Source organism: Acomys minous (genome assembly GCF_964271855.1).
Source record: "Acomys minous genome assembly, chromosome: 7".
NCBI classification, from domain to species: domain Eukaryota; kingdom Metazoa; phylum Chordata; class Mammalia; order Rodentia; family Muridae; genus Acomys; species Acomys minous.
Genome location: NC_140488.1, coordinates 84,488,778 through 84,510,925, shown reverse-complemented (window position 1 = coordinate 84,510,925; position 22,148 = coordinate 84,488,778). Strand labels below are relative to the sequence as shown.

Here is a 22,148-nt window from a genome sequence, read left to right as displayed (position 1 = left end):
CAGCAAGGCAGTCCTATCAGGGGGCAGTGATAGAAAATCAAGCAACATAGTCCATGTCAGAGATAGCTCCTGTTGCCCATACTAGTGGACCCACATGAAGGCTGAGTAGCCCATAGGCTACATCTTTGTAGGGAGCCTAGGTCCAGATGGTCCTTGATTGGTGCTTCAAACACCACAGACCCCTAGGCCCTGGTTAATTGCCTCTGTTGGTCTTCTTTCAGAGTTTCTATCACCTCCAGGTCCTTTTCTCCTTCTCCTACTTTTCCACTACACTTCCTATGGCCAATGTTCGTCTGTGACTCTCTTCACACTGCTGCTGTGTGGAGCTTCTCAGAGGACAACTCTGCTAGTCTCCTGTCTGCAAGCATAGTGGAATACCATTAATAGAATCAGGGGTTGACTCTTTCTCCTGGGGTAGGCCTTGGGTTGGGCCAGGCATTGGTTGGAAATTCCTTCAATCTCTTCTCTATCTTCTCTATCTTTATCCATGCATATCTTATAGCTAGGGTGAAGTTTTCAGTTCCTGGGTCAAAGTTTTTGTTTGTGGGTTGGTGTTCCCCTCCCTCTACTAGGAGAACTGTCTAGTTAGAGGGTGTCTTATTCAGTCTCTATGGTCCCTGCTACTAGGAGTCTCTGCTAGAGTTCCTCTCATATTTTCCAACATTAAAAATTCTTCCTACCTTGCTTTAAATATTCAGTCATTGACAGTTTAGTATGTCATTTCTCTTAGAAGCCCAAATTCTGTTTATTAGATGATGGTACTTTAAAAACTGGAACTTGAGCAAGAAGTGTGGTAGTTTTACATAAGTATTATTCCAGCTACTTTAATTTATTAATATCTATACGTGTATCTATGATTACCTTTTTATATTCAAATTTACACCCATTTCAATTTACCTGTAGTTCTTATGCATATACCTACATCTACATAAATTTGTCCATATTTATGTTTTAAAACAAATATTAACATTTTCCTGTTTCAATGCAGTATAGTTAACTCTAATATTACTCTCCCATTTTATACTTGTAGTTGTTTCTTCTTTAGACTTAGAGCTAATAGTTAGACAACTGTGTTCAAGAGTTATTTGGAATTGAGGATGTAGCTCAGTTTTAAGGTTTTTGGTTAGTCTTTGTTCACAAACATTGTATAAACATCATAGTAGCACATAGCCCAAATCCTAGAACCCAAAGGCCTGAGGCAGGGGTATCAGAATTTCAAGGACATTCTCCAATACATGGTAAATTTGAGAGCAGCCTAGGCTACATGAGACATTTTTTTTTCAATCAAGGTAGAGAAAAAAGGTTTCAGCAGGAAAAGGAGGAATGGGAGAGGGTAATGTGAATGAAAATGATTAAAACTAATTATACACATCTATGAAACAGTCAAAGAATAAAAACAAATTACCTGGATGCCAGAAGGTGCCTCTGTGAACAAAAGCACCTGCTACTAAGCTTGGCAATTCTGAGTTCAAGCCTCATGACCCACATAGTGAAAAGAGAAATTGCCTCCTACAAGTTGTAATCTGACTCAACAGGAGTATCATGGTCTGCTAACACCTGTACATGCATGCATGTGGACACACACACACAAAGAGAGAGAGAGAGAGAGAGAGAGAGAGAGAGAGAGAGAGAGAGAGAGAGAGAGAGAGAGAGAGGAATACATATAAAATAAAAAGGTGACTTTGGTTCAATTGTTTTGTTTGTTATTTTGTTTCTGTTTCTGGCCATCTGTGGTTATTTAATTAATTTAAACACATTTAGGTTGAGTTGTTTCTATGTTGGATCTACTTTAGAAATTGTTTTCCACATCCTGGCATATTTGAATTGTTTATTTTGCTTCATTTTAGTGCATTTTCATACTTCAATAAATACTTCATCAAAAATTTCAGAATGTTCCAAAAATCATAAGTGTACAGATTATATAAACAGAAATTGTAGTTGCCACCACTCCTCAGATCTTCCTTCAAAGTTTTCATCCACATTCTATCATCAGTCCCAGGAGATTCTGGGTTACTTTGTCCACCTTTCTCTAAAAGTTATATATACAATTATATATCGTTTGTATTTTTGCCTTCCTGTCCCAGAACTCTGTTTTATTTATCAAGTAAAATTAGCCATGTCATGAAGACATCAGGTGGTTAAATATGTAATATTGTTTCCTTATTATTCTATGTAAATAATTATACTGTTATCAACATTTTTTCAATAAAAATTTGTTAATAAAATTTTGTCCTTTTCCCTTGTTTTCATTTCCAGGTCCTTCTCTGGTAGTTTTGGAGTGCAACCGCTGGCTAAATATCTCAAAAGGTAACTGATGAATAAATGGAAAAAGACTTAAGTACATTCATTAGATTTTGACAAATTATACAATATATAATGAAATACCTGACATTCCCACTAGCAATGGATGGAAGTACTTATTCCCCACAATCATGCCAACTGAGAATGTTGTTAACCTCTCAAATTCTGGCAATGTGACTTCCAAGAAATTGTATATATTTTAGAATAGTATAAATATACATTTTTCATACTATAAGAAAAATTTCCCTTATTCTTATTCACTTAAGAACCAATTTATGTTATTTTAATGTTTAAAATTTTAAATTAATCATTCCTCATTATTTCCCATTAATTTTTCATTAAATACTGATCATTTAACACGTAAAGATATGTTTTTCTAAATAGTAATAGTCATTTGTCTTTTATTGACACATTTCCATCTTCACCACTGTCTTTCCGTCCACTCATCCTCCAATTTACACAGTAGGTTTTCACCATTCTCACAATGTTTCTGAATTTTGGGTTCTAGCGGACACAATCAGGCTTTGTGATTTTGGGTGGGTACTAATACATTATTTTTAAGTTGTAATTACACATGTTGATGTTTGGTATTCCCATTGGTTCAAACAGCTTTAAGCCTGTTATGACTATAGGGTCCTTTGATTTTTCTTTATACTTTTATTCTGACTCCTGGGTTAACTTGTACACATGAGGTTTCAACCTGCCTATGATCATCTGTCTCTGACTAGTCAAGCAGTCTTGGCACTAAATCACCAGACAAGGAAAAGTAGCCTATGAAATATTTCCAGCTCCCACAATTAGGAAAGTAAAGTGTGTGATATTTTATATTTCTGTCTGCACATTTATCTATATTCTGATCTTCTGATTACCTACATTTTTAGGGTGGATGTGCAAAGATAGGGAAATATTCCTTTGGGAAAGGTAATTGAGGGAAATGCTACAAAGCAACACTAGTTTTTATTTGAAGATTTAAAAGTATGATGTTATGGTAACATCTCTAAAACAACGTGGAACAAAGAAAACAATACTATGTCATTATAACCTTGGCTTATTGCCAAATATTTTAGGTGAAATTTATTCATCATAGAGATCTAGTTTTGTAAATGAATAATTTTGTCTTGTATATTATCTCTCTATCTCTCTATCTCTCTATCTCTCTATCTCTCTCTCTATCTATCTATCTATCTATCTATCTATCTATCTAAAGTATTCCATCCAAACACAGCAAGTTTAAATAGACAATTGTTGTTATATCAACACTAAATACAAAAGTTATAATTTTGATTAGTCTTTATTACTAACAAAACTAAATATCTCCCTAAAAGTTTGTTTCTTTTAGTTAGTGATTAATAAAGCTGAGAAAGTAATCACTATTAATTTGATTCTCAGTTTTTCATTAGTATTAACAGAACTCATAATAACTAGAAGGCTTAGGTACTGAATATGTGTTCCAATTGCTCATTTCACATAGACAACAAGCCAAGAAAGCAAGTGGGGATTGAAATCAATTCCATCCTCTTCTAAATGTCATTTGCTTCTTGAGGAAGAACTGTGTATGCTGGGAATAGGCAATGTCTTTTCTAATTAGCACAAAGGATCCATCTGTGCACCAAGATCCTGACTATAGGGATATGTATACCTGGACTTGTGGTTACGTTGAATCATAACAAATCTAAGGTATCTAAACTATCTAAGAATGTTCCATTATTATTTTCATTTTGCTAGTTAGGATACCTTGTATTTTGTGCACAACAAATTACCTGCTCATAATCCTACAAGTAACCTGAGTTCAAGCTGCATTTACTTATCTCTTTTTTCTTTTATTTTTCTTATTACTAAATATTTTTATTTTTTACATGTACATTTATATTACATATATATACAATAAACTACCTAAAGCAAGAAGAATCATGAAACAATCAAAAATTATATAAATGTTACTTTTGTAGTATTTTGGCTATTTGTATTTGGCAGCCTTGAAGAAAGCTCTTTTCTTACTGAAAGAAATTGTGTTCTGAAAAAAAGAAGAAAAAGAAACTGTATTTTGATTCTGTTTCTCCCACCCAGTGTATTTCATCATGTCATGTTATTTTTATTATTTCTGTTTACTTTCTTTTGCATTAAAAATCATGATTAGGATTCCAATATAATAAATAGGAAATGAACGTCTCTATAATGTGATATAAAATCTGATAGGAGGTGCTGGATGGAGGAAAGTGACTGTCATTTGGTAAGGGGAGAAGGGAAACAGGGAGGAGAGTGGAGAACCAACGGCCATCAGTGTGTAGATCAGAAAGATAGTAAAGTGGAAAATCAATAACAAAGTATATATAAAAATTCCACAATGATACTGATTAGTGTGCTCACTTTAAATAATATAAAGTCCTCTACTCTAGGGTTATATATGTAATTTACTATTTGTTTATAATTTTATCCTAAAAATTTATTCTGCACAGTGTATTGGCTTTTCTCTAAGAATATTTTTCTTCCTACTTTATAAGTACCATCACCTAATGTGGAATAGCATCCAAGCATGAGCTGTGATGTTTTTTAAAGAATATGGCATAGTAAATAATGTTATGATGTTAGGCTTATAAACGTCAGGAATTGTGTACTACAATTGTTTCATATTGAAATACTATTTATATTTTACATTGTGGAAATAGAATTGTACTTTTAGGCATCTCCAAACATAATTATGAAACTCTCCTGTTCCATTAAACTGGGTTATTCCCTTATTGTTAAAAATTTAAAAGACAGTGTCCCTTAAAAATTCTAAGAATGAAAAATATCTAATAAATTATCACTTAAAATATGCAAATGATTCACTAAGTGGCAGACAACTGAATATTTTGGGGAAATGAAAATTTTACTAATGGTTTACAAAAAGTAGAAACCAATAAAATGAACATTGTTGATAAAAAAGGTTTTGAAAATGGAATATTCATTTTTGGCACATATTCATTTTCCAAAATATATTATATCCTGAAAAAGCAAATAAAGGAACACCATTTATTGCTGAATGAAACTTTAAATCATGTGATTCACTTCATAGTGTTTAAGACTTCACAAAAGATAATATTCAAACCATGTGAGGCAAAACACCATATATTGTAACTGCAAAAAATTATTTAGAAAAACATTACAAAAATGGAAATGGTGGAGCATACACATGTCCCTGAATTCCACACATCCCACAGTGAAAATTGGTCATGGATCTGTACAAGCCACAATAGAGTACATAAACCTCTAAATATGCACATTTATTTTCATATTGGTTAAGTGAAAACAAAGTAAAAGAGGACTTCCCTGATTTTGAAGTGTCCTTGTTAGAAATGGAGAATTTTAATAGTGGTCTGTAATTTTGATGATTTTGCTCAGAATATATAAGCCACATTTTTTGTGCTATTAAAATGAAAACTGAGTTTAATTCCATGGTTCTCTTGATATTTATTTAGGGTAGCTTGAGGATAATTTCATGGTTTATTCATAAAAATGCTGCACTCATAATTGTACTGTCAGACATATTTTGTTTTTCCTTCTTACCTGTTCAGAATTTTATTTTTTCCATCTATGACATTTATTATTATTATTATTATTATTATTATTATTATTATTATTATTATTATTATTATTATTATTACTACTACTACTACTACTACTACTACTACTACTACTACTACTACTACTATTCCTTTTTTCAGAAGTAATTCTGCCCTGACATTTTCTTCCTCTACTTCTTGGGCAATAGCAGGATGAGTTATTACTGCCAGACCAAATACAGTTTTCTCTAAATGTATGAGTAGAGATCATCTGTCTGATGGAACAAGAAGACCAGGATGCCACAGCTACTAGCAGTATGTCCTTTTTAAAGAGAGAATCAACATAAAATCGGTGATAGCAAGAGTTGGAGGCTGTGATCAGAAATCACTAATGACATTGTTTCAGATTTGTATTTAGTCGTTGTAATCATGTCCACATTCTTTTTGTATATTATGAATAAAACTCAATACCATCCTTTAAATCAACATTCTCTTTCCTACCCTTAATGACGCATAACTGTGCAACAATAGCCAAAGTATTATGCTATGCACATTTTTGAATTCAGAATTAATTACTGAAATTCTTGTACAGATGATATATTTCTAAATTTGAAGTAATTGATGAGAATTTTAGATCTACTAACAAATGGATAACAATTCATACTTTGGATACCCAAAGACATATTCTTGGTTAAATAGTATATTCTTTGTCGTAAAGGCCTACGTAAAAACTAAATGGCAGCATGTGACAAGAGCAAAATAAAATCCTCAAAAAATACAGTAATACCAGAAATAACAATAGTATAATCAGCCAAAAAATTGAAATTTTCCTATATATCATATAATTTGAAAAAATATTGTATAAAGCAAGTATTAAACTATTTACTCCTGTGTAAAAAGAATATTGACAATTTCATTATTATAAAGTATTATAACAAGTAATTTAAGACAATTTTCATAAATGTTTAATATCTGTTAAATAAAATATAGAAATAATATTACTGGACAAGTGGGATATGAAAAATGAAATTCTCCTAGTGCCTTTTAATTTATTGCTTATTTTTGAAGTTCATAAATTTTAAGACATTTTAATGATATAGATCTTTATGAATATTAAAGAATTAAGTGGTTAGGAACTTAGTGTTTTAATATTCTCTTCTGGTATGTGCATCAGTGATTTTGTGCAGAAACAATGAGAAAATCCTTTAAAGTGGTAATAAATAAAAGTTCTGTTTTTATTAGTATTTCCTTGTTCTGGACTCCATAGTCTCCAAGTACATCCATGTGGTACACATACACACATGCAGGCATTCAAAATTGCACATAAAATAAAATAAAATAATATTTATAATTTTATTGAGTTGAACCCCAAATCTTTATAAAATTTTATAGACTAGTTCAAATGTGTTTGAACTTTTTAAGAATGTATGTTAAATAATGACATTTTGACTTTTATCTATAACATAATCAAAGCTGAGAAATCTTCCTAAGGCAGTGATTCCAGAATCAATGTACTGGATATCTATTTGCCATTTCATTCCCAGCATCTGTTTTCTGATTTTAGACTATCAACATTTCAACTTCTTTTGTAGAAGACCATGTCTTTCTTCTCATTTACATACCTCTTCCCACTAGTGATAGAGAGCTCTTATCACATAGATTCAAGTAAACTATAAGATTCCAGAAGATGAGCTGTTTATACTATAGATTTCAGGTCAGTTGCACTGAGTACCTTTATGCATCACTTATTATGCACACTAGGGCCATGCTCTTAATTATGGAGCATCATTTAATTACTCCTATTTGATTTTAGGGACTATGTTCTGTCACAAGGTACAGAAAAATAATTTAGATGTCTTGTCTGGTTAAGGCACTGCTGCCAAATATTATGACTTTAGTTCTATTGACCCACCTGTTGGAAGGAGAGAACCAACTCTCCGAAGTTATCCTCTGAGGTCCACACATGCCTTGGGTACTTATGATCATCCACACATGAAAACATACACACAGAGAATACATAATACATATAATAAATTTTTAATCCATCATTTAGAGGGCCAGTGGCATGGCTCTGTTGCTAAAGGTGCTTGCTGCCAAGGCCAATGACCTGAATTTGATCCTCACAACCCATATAATAGAATAGAAAATCAGCTCATAAAATTTGTCCTCTGACTTCCACAGTTGAGCTGTATTGCATTTGCATCCACATGCGCGCACACACACACACACACACACACACACACACACACACACACACACGGGATGGGGTGGATAAATAAATATAAAAATTATTTAAAATATTTAGATATGACTTTCTATGAATATTTATATATTCAGATTTATATTACAATAGACACGCCTCAGCAATGTCTTGGTTGTAATCATCCTGCTTGATCAAGATAGCATGAATTTCCTAGGTCAGTATGCTAGGCTGTGGTTGTTCAGAGACCTTCAAACATTATTATAATGAGAATAGAATAGTGCCATTCATACAGAATCAAGGGAAAACTGTTAATGAAGTCATTGGTCTCTCTCATATGAATTAAAAGTGGTACTGATCTTCTCTCCCTCCACCCCATTAAATACAAAAACAACACGTTTTCCAAGTCAGTGGCAACAGACCATGTATTTGAGGGACTATCCATCTGTTCTTGAAATGATACTAAGTCTAATTGCAATCCATGGTGCTGCTTGATTCCTTAAAATTTCATCAGGGAACCAGATTGATGTTAATTTACATGAAATGCAATGGAGATTGCCATCTTTTGAGCCTGAGGTCGTTAAGGGTATTACTACTTTCCAGTACCCCTTTCCAATATGTTAATGTCTTTGATGGACTCTTTCAGCCAATTAAAATAGACCATCCCCAGCCTCTTTAATTTGGCTTTTTGCACTTTGGTGTTAAATACTTCAAAAACATGCCAAACTCAAACTACAAAATAATATTAAATTATTTGAATTCTATAAACAACAGTCATTACCAGTAAACTAATTATAGTGCCCTAAAATGTTTTCTTGTCAAATATTCTGAGCATCCATTTTCCTTTACTATAATCATTATATATAGTGAAAATTGTGCACATCTATATGTTCATTGTACATGTTTTCTAAAGTGGAGAGTAAGCACATTTAAATGCTTGCTGTATCTCAAAATTTACACAAAAGGCAGTGAACTAATATAATTTCAAGTCCATATTTAAGCAAATTTATGTAGGCTTCTATGAGTAGTTTTGAATTTTTTAAGCCACGTGTAATGCACATGACTGTAATCTTTTTAAAAAGTATTATAATTTATTCGGATTACATCCAGATTGTTATGCTCTCTCTTGTATTTTCCTCTTCCCACTCTCCTTCCCTATTCTGTCCTATTCTGCTCCCCTAGACCCCTTTCAGAAGGATTCCTCCTCCCCCACCATATGATCACAACCTATCAGGTCTCATCCTGATAGCTGGTTTCTCCTTCCTCAATATGCCCACCTGGCCTCCTCACCAAGGAGAAGTAAGCAAATCGGGGGCATCAGAGCTCATGTCAAAGTCAGTCCTCACTTCCCCCAAAACCACGGAGAATGAGCTGTCCATTGACTAGATCTGAACAGGAGGTCTATGTTTGCTGCATACATTGTCCTTGGTTGGTGCAATAGTTTGTACAGGCCCCTCTTGGTCCAGACCCACCAGCCTTGATGGTCTCTTTGTGGGGATGCTGAACCCTCTGGGTTCTTCAATCCCCCCTTCTTACATACCACTCTCAGAGATCTTTATGGTGTCCAGCAGATAGTCCCAGCATCTGTTTCAATCCCCCTCTGGGTGGAGTCTCTCAGAGGACATCTATGGTGGGCTAATATGCACTAATAAGTGAGTATATAGCACGCATCTCTTTCTGGGTCTAAGTTATCTCACTCAGGATGATCATTTCTAGTTCCATCTATTTGCCTGCAAATTTTAAGATTTCCTTGGTTTTAAAAGCTGAGTAGTTTTCCACTGTGTAAATGTTCCACAGTTTCTTTCTCCATTCTTTGGTTGAGGGACATCTAGGTTGTTTCCAGATTCCGGCTATTACAGTAAAGCTGCTATGAAAATAGTTGAGTAAATGTCCTTTCTGTATGGTAGAGCATCTTTTGGGTATATGTCCAAGAGTGTTATAGTTGGGCCTTGAGGTAGAACTATTTCCAATTTTTCAAGAAAGCACTAGATTGATTTCCAAAGTGGTTGTACAAGTTTGTACTCCTGATGGCAATGGAGGAATGTTTCCCTTTTTCCACATGTGCTGTCACTTTACTTTTTGATCTTAGCTATTCTGGTAAGTGTAAGATGGAATCTCAGTGTTGTTTGGATTTTTATTTCCCTGATGACTAAGGATGTTGACCATTTCTTTAGATGTTTCTCAGCCATTTGATGTTCCTCTCTTAAGAATTCTCTGTTTAGCTCTGTACTCTGTTTTAAAACTGGATGATTTGGCTTGGTGGTGTTTAGATAGTCTTGTCTTAACAGGACTATTTAAAACAAAACAAAAAACCCCCACAAAAATATATAAAGAGCACACATATATATTGTCTGATTTTTCTCACAATTTACAATACCAGAATACTGCCAGAGTCTTATGAATCCTAGAAGCATTCAATGAATACTTTTCAATGTGAAGCAACATTTTAGACACTTCTGACATTCCAGGTCTGTGCTATCTACTCAAACAGTTTAATAGATATGGCTTAACAATATTGCCAGCCTGATTTCAGCTTAATGCTACATTAGGTTAGTGAGCATGATTTATTGTGACAGAGCATAAACTCAAGTATTGAGTCTTTAACAATAAATAATGAAGAGTTTGTAATACAGGACAATCAGGTATTATGTTGATAGAAGCACAATTGAAATGAAGACAAAATAGAACAATCTGCTGTCAGACAACATAATTAAAACTTAGCTTTCAGAATCCTGAATTATTTTATTTTAACGTGGTAGGCTAGAAAAAAACTGTATTGGGCAATAGCACTTTGGTTTGCTGTTATTATAAGCTTTGACATTCCAACCAGGAGACATTTGACAAGGAATTCAGTGGCCTTAACATGGAAACACGACTGATGGACTATTAAACATTTGAAGGCAAACTGCCTTTTACTTTCCCCGGATTTTCACTAGGCACACAGGAATTCATGTAGTTTATTTCATAACAGCTGCTTTATGTTTTAATGGCTTGATGACATGTAACCAGGATCAGCAGAATATTTCCTATCCACCAGGGATCTGGGTAATATAAAACTGCCAGGAGAATGACACTGTTGACTCCAGTGGAGTCTCTGACAGTTTTTTCTCACTAGCAAAAATGTTCAAAGCCCTGGGAAGTAAAATGTGTCTGAGGTATCATTTTATATCTTCTGCTTTAGCTTCAGTTTATTTTCTTTACATCCACTGAAAAATATATGCATGCCATGTATTGGTTACATTCATTTATAATATTCTGGAAGCTTTGAAAAAGTATTTAGCCTCTAGGAATTTTTGGTTTCTTTATCTATAAAATAGAGGTAAAGCCCTAGTGAGGAAAATAAGTAGTAATGGATGGAATGCTTTTGACCATAGTTCCTTGCACATGACAGGAGCTCAATGTATGTCAAATCTTAAGTATTATTGTTCCTTCTTATTAACAGCAATAACAATAGAGGCATGGTTATAACTTTGGGGATGTCAGTTCAGTTTAAGGGAACCCATTTCCTCAATAAACCATTGCCCCATCCCTGTATCTAATCGTGTGGGTGGCAGAAACCATAGCAACAACACACAATGTCATTCTGTGCACTATTGATTGGAGCGGTGTGGGACACAGGCCTGAGCTGAGTTAATCAGATTCTCTCTCTTAGGAATGTGAAATTGCCATGCAGCTCCGTGAAGGCTGGGATTGAGGGACTCATAAATCTTAAAAAGAGAAAGAGCCTTCTTCTGTCTTATTTGTAAAAAGTCGTAGAGAGAAAAGATGTTCAGGATAATAACAATGAATCAGATAGGGAAGCAAAAACACTAGCAAGGGAAAGAGTTGCTTGCATGTCTCTAATCTTTCTGTTCCTAGTTTCTTATATGCTGACTTTCTTTTGAAATTTAGGAGAAAATCCAATATTTATTTATAAATATACATGTATGCTTAAACTGTCTTTAGTTCTCCCCAACTTTGTGCATTCAGAAGATATTCAACCGAAGTAATATATTAAATAATGCTCACCAAACTGTATTGTTATGAATAGTGTTTGAAATTACTTGTATTTTATTTTATTACAATATAATGTCAATGTTTCTGTGATCATTATGATAAAGAAGTACATAAAGCACTTCCGTAACATTCCTTTCTCAACTCCTCATTTGTGTGTCTAAGTAAACAAGAAATAATAAAATAAATTTTCTTCTTAGAAACTAGGATAACTTGTAATATTACATTTGAAATCTAAATAAATCAAATTAAAACTGCTTAAAGTATATACTAGAATTTTTTTTATTTAAAACAAGAAAAGTATACATTTGCCTATCTAATTAGTGGAAAAAATGAAGAATTTTAAGTTAAATCATTATTTGTAAATCATATGAACATTGTTATTTTTATAGAATCCAATAATCATGGCATATTTTATTAACTATATTAATGATACAAGTAACTTAGCTCTTTGGTTTCTAACTTTGAGTTTGGAGCATCCAAATTGTGCTCATATTCATAATGTATTATCTTGGTAGAGTTGGCTGAATGTTTAAATGGTACCCAAGACAAAATGACTAAGGATAGCAACAAAAACTTAAAAACAAAGCACTTAAAGAAAGAAAGAAGTATAGAAAAATTACCAAAAATAGCGTTGTGAAAGAAATTGAGTTTTTAAAAATAGAAACTTAAATTCAGTATAGCAAGAAAATTTATGATTATTTGTGAGAATATGTGTAGAAGATAACTTGCAATAACTTAAAAACATGTAGTTCACATACAGCAAATGAATGGCATATTGCCCCTGCAAGGGTAGCTTAGTGTTTAAAGTGAAAATGTCATAAAACCCAGTAAGAGATGAAATAATTCCCTATTAAATAACCATAGGTCTTGTTCAAGAGATTCAGACTGTGTTTGAAAGGTATAAAAAATAATGATAACCACTGAGAGTACTAGAACAATGTTCTGGAAAATAAGAAGAATGAATCTCATACAAAATTGAGTAAAACCACATAGGAATGAATTCATGAAAACATTACCTGAAATTTTTTCATACTTTATTATTCCTTGTATCCTGTAGCAATATAGACTCTATAATACAGCATTGTAATAATAATCCCTTTGTTTTCATGACATAAAAATAAGATGCACATTATCTGTTTTATGACTTAATCTCTTTAATTCCTCCTCAAGAAGCCTCATGGAGAAAAGTAGCACTTGCTATAATTTGTAAATATTATCAGTTGTGCTGACTTTAGCATGCCATGTTATCAAGTTCTTTTTTTAAGTATGCCTCCTAGATTTTACAGTATCAATTGTCATGCATTTAGGTGTGTGTTCCTGCTGCTAAAAGTTCCTTCCACATCTAATTTGGTGTCTCTAATATGTCAGAATTTGCAGAATAAGACCTGAGCTACTGTAAGTAGAATGCTGGGTGGTATATAAATATAGGTGTCATCTTTAAGGGTCTTCAAGTATTTTAGAATTAAAAGTGGCAGAGAAAAGTAAACAGGTTATATTTTGATTGCTTAGGGATCAAGTTTAAATTTAATATCCATATTATTGCTTGATTAGGAATATCTTATACTTTCAATGAGGGTATGATGTGCTCATGTAGAAAATAAGTTACCAAAATCTGAAAGTGAAATTGATACAAAACATTTAAACTCTGAAAACGCATTACTGGAAATTGAGAATGGTGTGTGGTTTTTATCAGTTAACTACTTAGAGACCACACTATATAATATATGCAATGCAGATGACTCTATGGAAACATTAGGACAATCTATATTTGTGTACCTCTTTAAACAGAGAGTTTGATCTTTTCAGTTTCTTTGTTTATAATACCTCCATGCTATAAACTACTGGAGAATGAATCCAGGACTAGGTGCCAAATTAACTTACTCTGGGACCATCAAGGTTATTTCTACCAAACTAAGAAAAATATTAGAAGGGCAAGAGAGATGATGGCTCAGTAGTTAAGAGGAATTCTTGCCCTTCAGATGGAATCATGTTTGTCTACTACTATCCACTTTACTTTTTTTTTACTTTTTTCATAACTGCTCATATTTTAACTCCAGGGGATCCAACACTCGCTTGTGGACCAATGTGCAACCTCCCACATATACATTAACTAGATAGGTAGACAGACAGACAGACAGACAGATAGATGGAATACATTAGAGCATGGAGCTAACTCTAGCCTTTTGTCATATAGTTCATCATCAAAAGTTTGAGGTATGTAAGTCATATTCTCCATACTTAATACTTAAAGCTGCTTTGAATCTTCTTCAGAGCACCACTATTCCAGAAACATTTGGCTTTACTTTGTAACTATCCTCACCAAAAATACCATCTTAGGTATTTCTCTTTTGTTTGAAATAAAATGCAAGATTATTCAATAAGTCATAATTATGAGAAGCACTCTTAAAATTTAAATCACTTTCACAGTCCTGTAGAAAATATAACAATTACTGATATGAGTAGATAAGGGCCACATCCCAGATTCAGTACACCACATTCTTCATTAATAAAGAATTTGCTTCTACATTGTCAAATCTGAAGAATTCTAAGTTTCACAAACAGAGAAAAGTAACACACACACACACACACACACACACACACACACACACACACACAAAGGCTTCTGCAGTTTAGTCAAACATTCTCAAACCAAATAGCTTCCTGTCATTTACACAACACCAACTGTCTATTATTGCATTTGGGGTTTATTCAGTTAAACCTAACAGTCTAAAGTTTATTTCCAAATTAGGGTGTTACAAGTGAATTATAAGCTTTGTTTCAGTGATTATATTATTTTATGTTCAATGAACTTTTACACATATCTAAATTCTAGATGACAGCCTGTGAAAGGTAACTCAAACACAAATAGGACTGGCCTCATAGCTCTTGGACTCTACATAGCTTGACTCAATATATATCTCTAATTTGAATTTTCTTAGGTACAACTTGGTTGGCACAAGAAATTATGGTGTACTATTGCACAACTTGGTGACTATAGATAATAATGTACTGTATTTTTTCAAAGTTTATATTAAGAGGGGGTTCTGGAAAGATGTCAGTGCCTAAGCTCACTGGCTGCTTTTGTAGGTGACCTGCATTCAATCCTTAGTACCCTAATGGTGGCTCAGAAACATGCATAACTCTAGTTCCAGAGTATTAAACATTCTCTCTGGCCTTGACAGGCATGTCATGCAAATGGCTTATATGGTCAAAACATTCATACATTAAAAAAATTGAAAAAATTAAGCTATACAAAATGAAGTTTGGATGTTTCTCCACAAAGAACTAATAAAAAAATAAAAAATGAGTATAATTTTACTACTTTTAAACACTACCTCATTAATGTTTGTAGCTTTTTATATAGAAGTGGAAAAACAAGCTGAAATATTAAACAAATCTGTACATGGTAAATACCCTCTTCTAAATATTCATCCTCTTTGTATTTGCAAAAAGCAACACCTCTGCATGTTTGTAACTAATCTATGATTATCCACTTTGCATTTTTATCGTAAGAGTGATTTATTTCTTCCTTTGCCTATCTGCTTCCTAAGATCATAGTGGAGTTAATAGTTGTTAGTAGTAATAAGTTAAGACCTTGACTCTCCGTTTAATAGTTCCTTATAATATTCATGGAAAATTTGTTAAACAGTAAGTGTTCTCTACTTGTCCTATGAGTTAGAAACAGAATCTATACATTTTTTCATGCCTTTCTCAGATTTCACCATATATTCTTCACTTATCCAGCCAATCATTTGTTATTTCCAAGAGTTTTACAATGTGCTTACCTCCGTTCTAGCAACTAAACAGAATGGGTTTAATGAACTGACCTATATGATGTCTTTTCTGCACTTTTCAGCAATGTATTTCTGACTCAAGGACATAGTGACAGCTGTTGTATGTTAGAGTAATTGATAATGGCAGGTCAGAATATGAACATGACATAAAAACTAGGAATGTCCTATTCCCATAGTTTATACTTAAGAAGCTTTATCCTTGATTGCACTAATGTGTGTAACATAACACTATGCATGGAAATTCTTCTCCAAATGTAGTGTGCAGGAGTAGTCCACCACAGCTAAGTAAAAATCAAGGCCATAGTTTTGCTTCACTATGAATTCATTGTATACATAGTCAGTGTTACGAAAGTATAAAATGGCTTACCGTAGAGAAAGCAATTGATTATACTTGAATGTAGAGGGGAGCTATGTTCGTTGGAAGGGTTCAATGAAAGTATACTGCTACTGTCATGAACAGAGGCTCAGTTCTCATGTAATTCTAGATCATGTAAAGCTTACTGCCACGCTTGTAAAAAGATGTGGAAATCATGATAAAGAGTCTTAATTGTTTTACATGTTAAAGGATGAAGATATTTTCAGTATACATCTCCGAACATGACAATATATGTAACAAATATTAGAAATAGAGTCCCTTTAAATTTATGTATCTGTCTAGGCCCATAAGCCACCAAGGGATCACAATCCTCAATTCACATCTTGTTGAAACAAAATAAAAAGGTGGACCCATAACTATCTGGGTTGATTGATATGTAGTCGAAATCATTTTGTTTCAGTGCACTGTATTTCAGAATTATGCTTTATACATGTTGTAAGGCTGTGATATCAGATCTCACTTTATGATTTCTGTTTTTAGCTATCTGAACATTTTTGGCGAAATCTTTACTAAATGATATATGATGGTAGTCCCTCTGCTTGAATTAAAGTCTCCAAATGTATTTTGTCTGATTTCATATCATTTTGAACTTCATAATGTAAGCTATGAATAATTCACTTTGGTAGAATGAGGGGCATCTAAAGGTGAACAAGTGAATAACTAGAATGATGCATTTTAAATAAATTCCTGAGCTGTTTTGTAAGCCAAAAATAAAGTGTAAAAAGGTTTGAGGGTTGACATCCACATCTCAAAAATAAGCAGGAAAGTTCTGCAGCAAAACAGTTACATAGAAAGAATTTACAGGCAACTAGAAAAAGAATATGATACATTTTAGATAGTAGAAAATTTAATACATATTTCTCCTCATAAAGAAAATCAAGTACTGGTAATCCAGAATCTCCAAATAAATAAAAATAAATCAAAACTTCCGTAGGTCACATGTAAGTTGTGTGATTTGTAAATTTGCTATGGTGGTGCCTATCAGTAATTTCAGCATGAACAAGGTGGTGGGGAAGGAGGATTACAAATATGAGGACATTCTGGAGTACATACTGAGAACAAGACTAACCTGGGCTTCCTAGAAAGACCATGTCTCAAAATCAGAAAAAAAAAATTTAATAAATATGTAACTTTGCTAAAATAAGTTTAAAACTGTTGGTTCTTTAAATTATTTTTGATATTCTTAGGATGTAATGTGCAGCTTGCATTTTTACCTTAGTTGAGAATTTTATTGAGTCAAAACTACATATTATGTAATAATAATGAATTTTTATTTTTAGATTTTCAGTATTCACTTTAATGTATTTCCAGTTGTTTACACTGTGAATATAATTACTTTTTCTATCCACTCATTCACTATAACATTAATTATGTGAAAATTTAATTAAATTAACACAACTAATTCTCTAATTTAAAGGTAGGAATAAATTTTAATATAATAATTAAGTTATTAATATATTTTATTTTAAAGTCATCCTAATATTGCTCAACTATTCACAGATGATAATAAAATTTTACTCTTTCATATTTTCTGAATTTTAATCATATAAAACATAGAGTTTAATTTTCTGATATACATACATATATATGTTAGAATCTAAATGTATTAAGTAAAACAAAATAACATCAGAGACACTGCGTTTAGTTTAGCTCTTATTTGACCAATGACCATTTGCAGCAGAGAAGTCCCCCAGGTGAAAAAGTGCATGGTGGTGTTCGTGAGGGGACAAGGCACAAAATCATCTTCCAGTAATGTAAAAGCAGGTATCACACTGTCAGTGGGAGTCAAACTTTCCCATTCAATAATTTTTCTTTGGGAACAATATTTTAAGGTATTATTTTTAGTTATATCTTTTAGAAATATAAATGCCATTGATTGTGTAATTTTTACCAACATCTAATTTCTATTTTGAAGACAAAATGCTCATTATTAATCAAGTAGGTTACCCTTAAAGCTAAGTGTTGATAAAGAGTCACATAAATCTGTCATATTGCATGACTGATATGAAAAAAAAAGTCAGAGGAAAGAATACTCTTTGACCTTCACACAAAATCTCCTTATGTTCCACTGCTACATGGCTGAGAGCCCTTTAAACTTTGTGATGACCTACTTAACATGACTGTAAATGTCATTCTTATTCATAGCAACATTGAATGCTTTCCTGGATTTTGCTAAACTGTTTACCCAAATGATATATTACAGAATTGAATTTCACAGCTTGATTGTGTACTACATAAAGAGTTGCATTGTTCATCAGTCTAAAGTAGAACATGATTCAATCTCATCAAGAGTCAGATTGTTGCCTTGGTATGTGAACGGGAGGGAAAAACCCTTATATTTTTAGTAAAGTATTTATTATTTTAGAGCTGTTTTTTCTTTTCATGATTTACTTCTCTCTATTACAAGAAAGCCATATGCTATAATGTCTTATAGATTCAATTTTTTGTGTTTATTCTATTATTCTTATCCTTTTACATAGCATTACTTATACACTGACTACTGAGCAAACTGGTTTTCAAAGCAATCTAGAAATTTTCAGGAAAAATTTACCAGCATTACAGAGTTAGGAACAAATAAGAGTTGCAAATTTGAATTGTGAATTCTATGTATACAAATACTCCATACTTTCTTTCTTATTCTTATACCTGATATAAAATTTCTAGAAATGTAAACAATTCTAAATTTATGTTTTACTGGAAATGTAGTTCAATTGCTATAGAATTTGGCTGGGATGTACAAAGCCATGGGTTCATTCCACCAGCATTGCCCAAACTAAATAAATTAAAATAGTATCTAAAGGGGTAGATGGGAATGTGGAAGGGAGGTGAGAAGGAGGCACTGGGAAGACAGGAGGGAGGAGGGCTGCAATCAGAGATGTATTCAATAAAAAAAGAAAAAGAAAAAGACTATCTGATTTAAGACACATTTTTCATTCATTAATTAATTTACTTTACATCCTGATTACAGCTTCCCTTCCTCTTCTCCTCACAGCCCCTCCTTCTCACCTCACCTCCCCCTCCCTTTTTCCTCAGGGAATGAGAAGCCTCCTATGTATATTACCCACCCTTGGCATGTTAAGATGCAGTAAGACTAGTTGCATCTTCTTCTATTGAGGTTAGACAGAGAAGCCCCATTAGGGGAAAGGGATCAAAGCCAGGCAACAGAGTCATAAACAGTCCTTGCTCCAGTTGTTAGGGAACCCACATGAAGACCAAGATGCACATCTGTTACATATGTGTTGGTGGCCTAGTTATGTCCCATGAATGCACTTTGGTTGGAGGTTCAGTCTCTGTGAATCCCTATGAGCCCAGGTTAGTTGAGTCTGTAAGTTTTCTTGTGGTGTCTTTGACCTCTCTGGCTCCTTTAATCCCTCATTCCCCTATTCCACAAGATGCCCCAGCTCTGTAAATGTTCATCTGTGGGTCTCTGTATCGTTTCTATCAATTTCTGGATGAAGCTTCTCAGAGGACAGCTATGCTAGGCTCCTGTATGCAAGAATAGCAGAATATAATTAATAACCTCAGGGTTTAGCTCTCTCTAATATAATTGGTCTCAAGCTGGGCAAGTCATTGGTTCGTCATTCCATCAATTTCTATCCCATGTTTATTCCTGCTCATCTTGTAGGTAGGACAAATTTTGGACAGAAAGTTTTGTGGCTGGGTTGGTGTCTTCATTCCTCCATTGGAAGTCTTGCCTGGTTACAGAAGGTGGCCATTTCAGGTTCCATATCACCCATTGCTAGGAACCATAGCTAGAGTCAACTCTCAGATTCCTGGGAGTTTCCATTTTCATAGATTTCTGGCTTGTCCCATAGCTACACACACCCCCCAACCAATTTCAGGTCTCTCTCTAAGTATTCTCTTCCCCCATCCTCCTCAAAACACATTTTTGCATGTAGGCAATGCTGAAAGAAATTTAAGATAAAATCTATCTTTTTCAATATGCTCATATAAACTCTAATTCTAAACATCCTTAACAGTTTATTTGCAAGTAATCATTTCTGGCCATGTTAGTGTTTTAAAAGTACTTTGGCAATGTCAAAAGGAGAATATTATTAACTAGAAGGATAAATTATATTCTTTTAAAGTAATTACTATGTAGACAATAGTGCGCATATATTTATGTATATGTAAATCTTAGGGTATTTTCCTTTTGGGATTACAGCTAATTTTTTTTAGGGTGGGCTTAAGAGATAGCCAAGCAGTTAAGAGTACAGGTACTTGATAGTCTTCCAGATAACCAGAGTCATTTCCCAGCCTTCACATGGCTGTTATAGCCAGCTGCAACTCTACCTCCAAGGGATCTGATACACTCTTCTGGTCTTCATGGGTACCCACACACACGTGGCACTCACGGACACTTACACAAAAACAAAAATAAAAATAAAGGTGGAAATTACTTAGGGCTAGGAACAGATAAATCAAAGTTAATGCTCTTGACTACTATGGAATAGGCCTTAGATTCAATCCTCAGCATCCAAAAGAGAGAATATTTAAGAATGAATGAATGAAGAATGAAAATAATACAAAAAGACAATATTTAATAATAAAAATATAAATGTGAGTTGGAGATGTGGCTACTCTTCCAGAGGATCTGGCTTCAATTCCCAGCATCCACATGTCAGCTCATAGCTATCTAGCTCCAACTCCAGTTCCAAGGAATAAAAATGTGTGCATGTGTTACACAGACATACATTAGGCAACACACTAATATACATAAAATAATACTAGAATGAAGAAATACAAATGAAAAATAATAATGAAATCAAATTCAAATTGACAATCAAAAACTATAAGAATCTCAGGAAAATTGTTTTCATTTAACATGTTATACACTTAGGGGATGTTAAAAATACTAATACTTTGTTTCTTGTGGGATTTTTTCAAACAGTAGTTTAGAAATTTTGTCATAATTGCTCTTATCATTCAAACCTTATGACTACTAAATGAAGAAAGTTGTTAGGTGAACTTTCCATAGCAACCATGCTCTTTATCCATTAAGTAATTTAATTACTTAAGCAAATCAACTATGTGTCTGTTAATAATCATATCAAGATCTCTAATCAATCCTGGCACAATGATACAATAATTTAACAAGAATTGCTTTGTTCTCCTACCAGCATGTCAGATCTAAGTTTTAATTATCTTCTTGCCACCTCTAGGCTTTTGAATATTCAGATAGTATGTAAATTAATGTAGGCTTTCATTTTGAAACAGTTAAGGGATAAAAATTTCTCTTGATCATTTTCTTTACTCGTATGTTGACTTCTATCTCACTTCCTATAGAATTTCCATAAAGACAATGCAAACAGTTAATTCTGAGACAGTAAATTGAGTTGTAATAAGGGCTTGATGTCAACTAAATGGACACTAAACTTAGAACTTTCAAAGTATAATTGATGAAAATTGGTAAGAATGTTTTAAATGAATTTCCAAACCAAGGCATTCATTCAGTTAGGCTGACCTTAAAATCTCTATGTAATCAAGGCTGACATTAAATTTGTAGTTCACCTGCCTCCATTTCTCAAGTGCTGTGATTATAGGTATGTGTCAAAAGGCTGACTCAATAAATATGAAAGCAACTCTGTTTTAAGGAGGGACTTTAAAATATTTTCTTGATTTATACATTTTCCTTTTATGTGTATGTTTTCCTTGCATGTAAAAAAGTACACCATGTATTTTCAGTGCCTATAGGAGCCTGAAAAGGGCATCAGTTCAATTGGAACATGAGATATGGACAGTTATAAACCACACCATATGGGTACTGGGAACCAAACCTGAGTCCTGTCCAAGAGCAACAAGTGTTCTTAACCAGTAATGCATCTTCTCATTCGCTTTCAATTGTTATATACAACTGAAAACACATCTTTTTTTTCTAAATGATATCTTATATACTAGTATATGGACATACACTAATAAATTCATGAGATTATATACAA

General features: G+C 33.3%; 1 protein-coding gene across 1 annotated transcript in view; it reads left to right on the top strand.

Moving 5' to 3' along the window:
• LOC311602670 (protein PPP4R3C1-like) overlaps positions 1–22,148 on the top strand; it is a 228,352-nt gene that overhangs the window by 109,159 nt on the left and 97,045 nt on the right. The window contains exon 4 of the mRNA XM_084791072.1: positions 2,257–2,307. The gene's annotated coding sequence lies outside the window, so the exon portion shown is untranslated. The remainder of the gene's footprint in view (positions 1–2,256; positions 2,308–22,148) is intronic.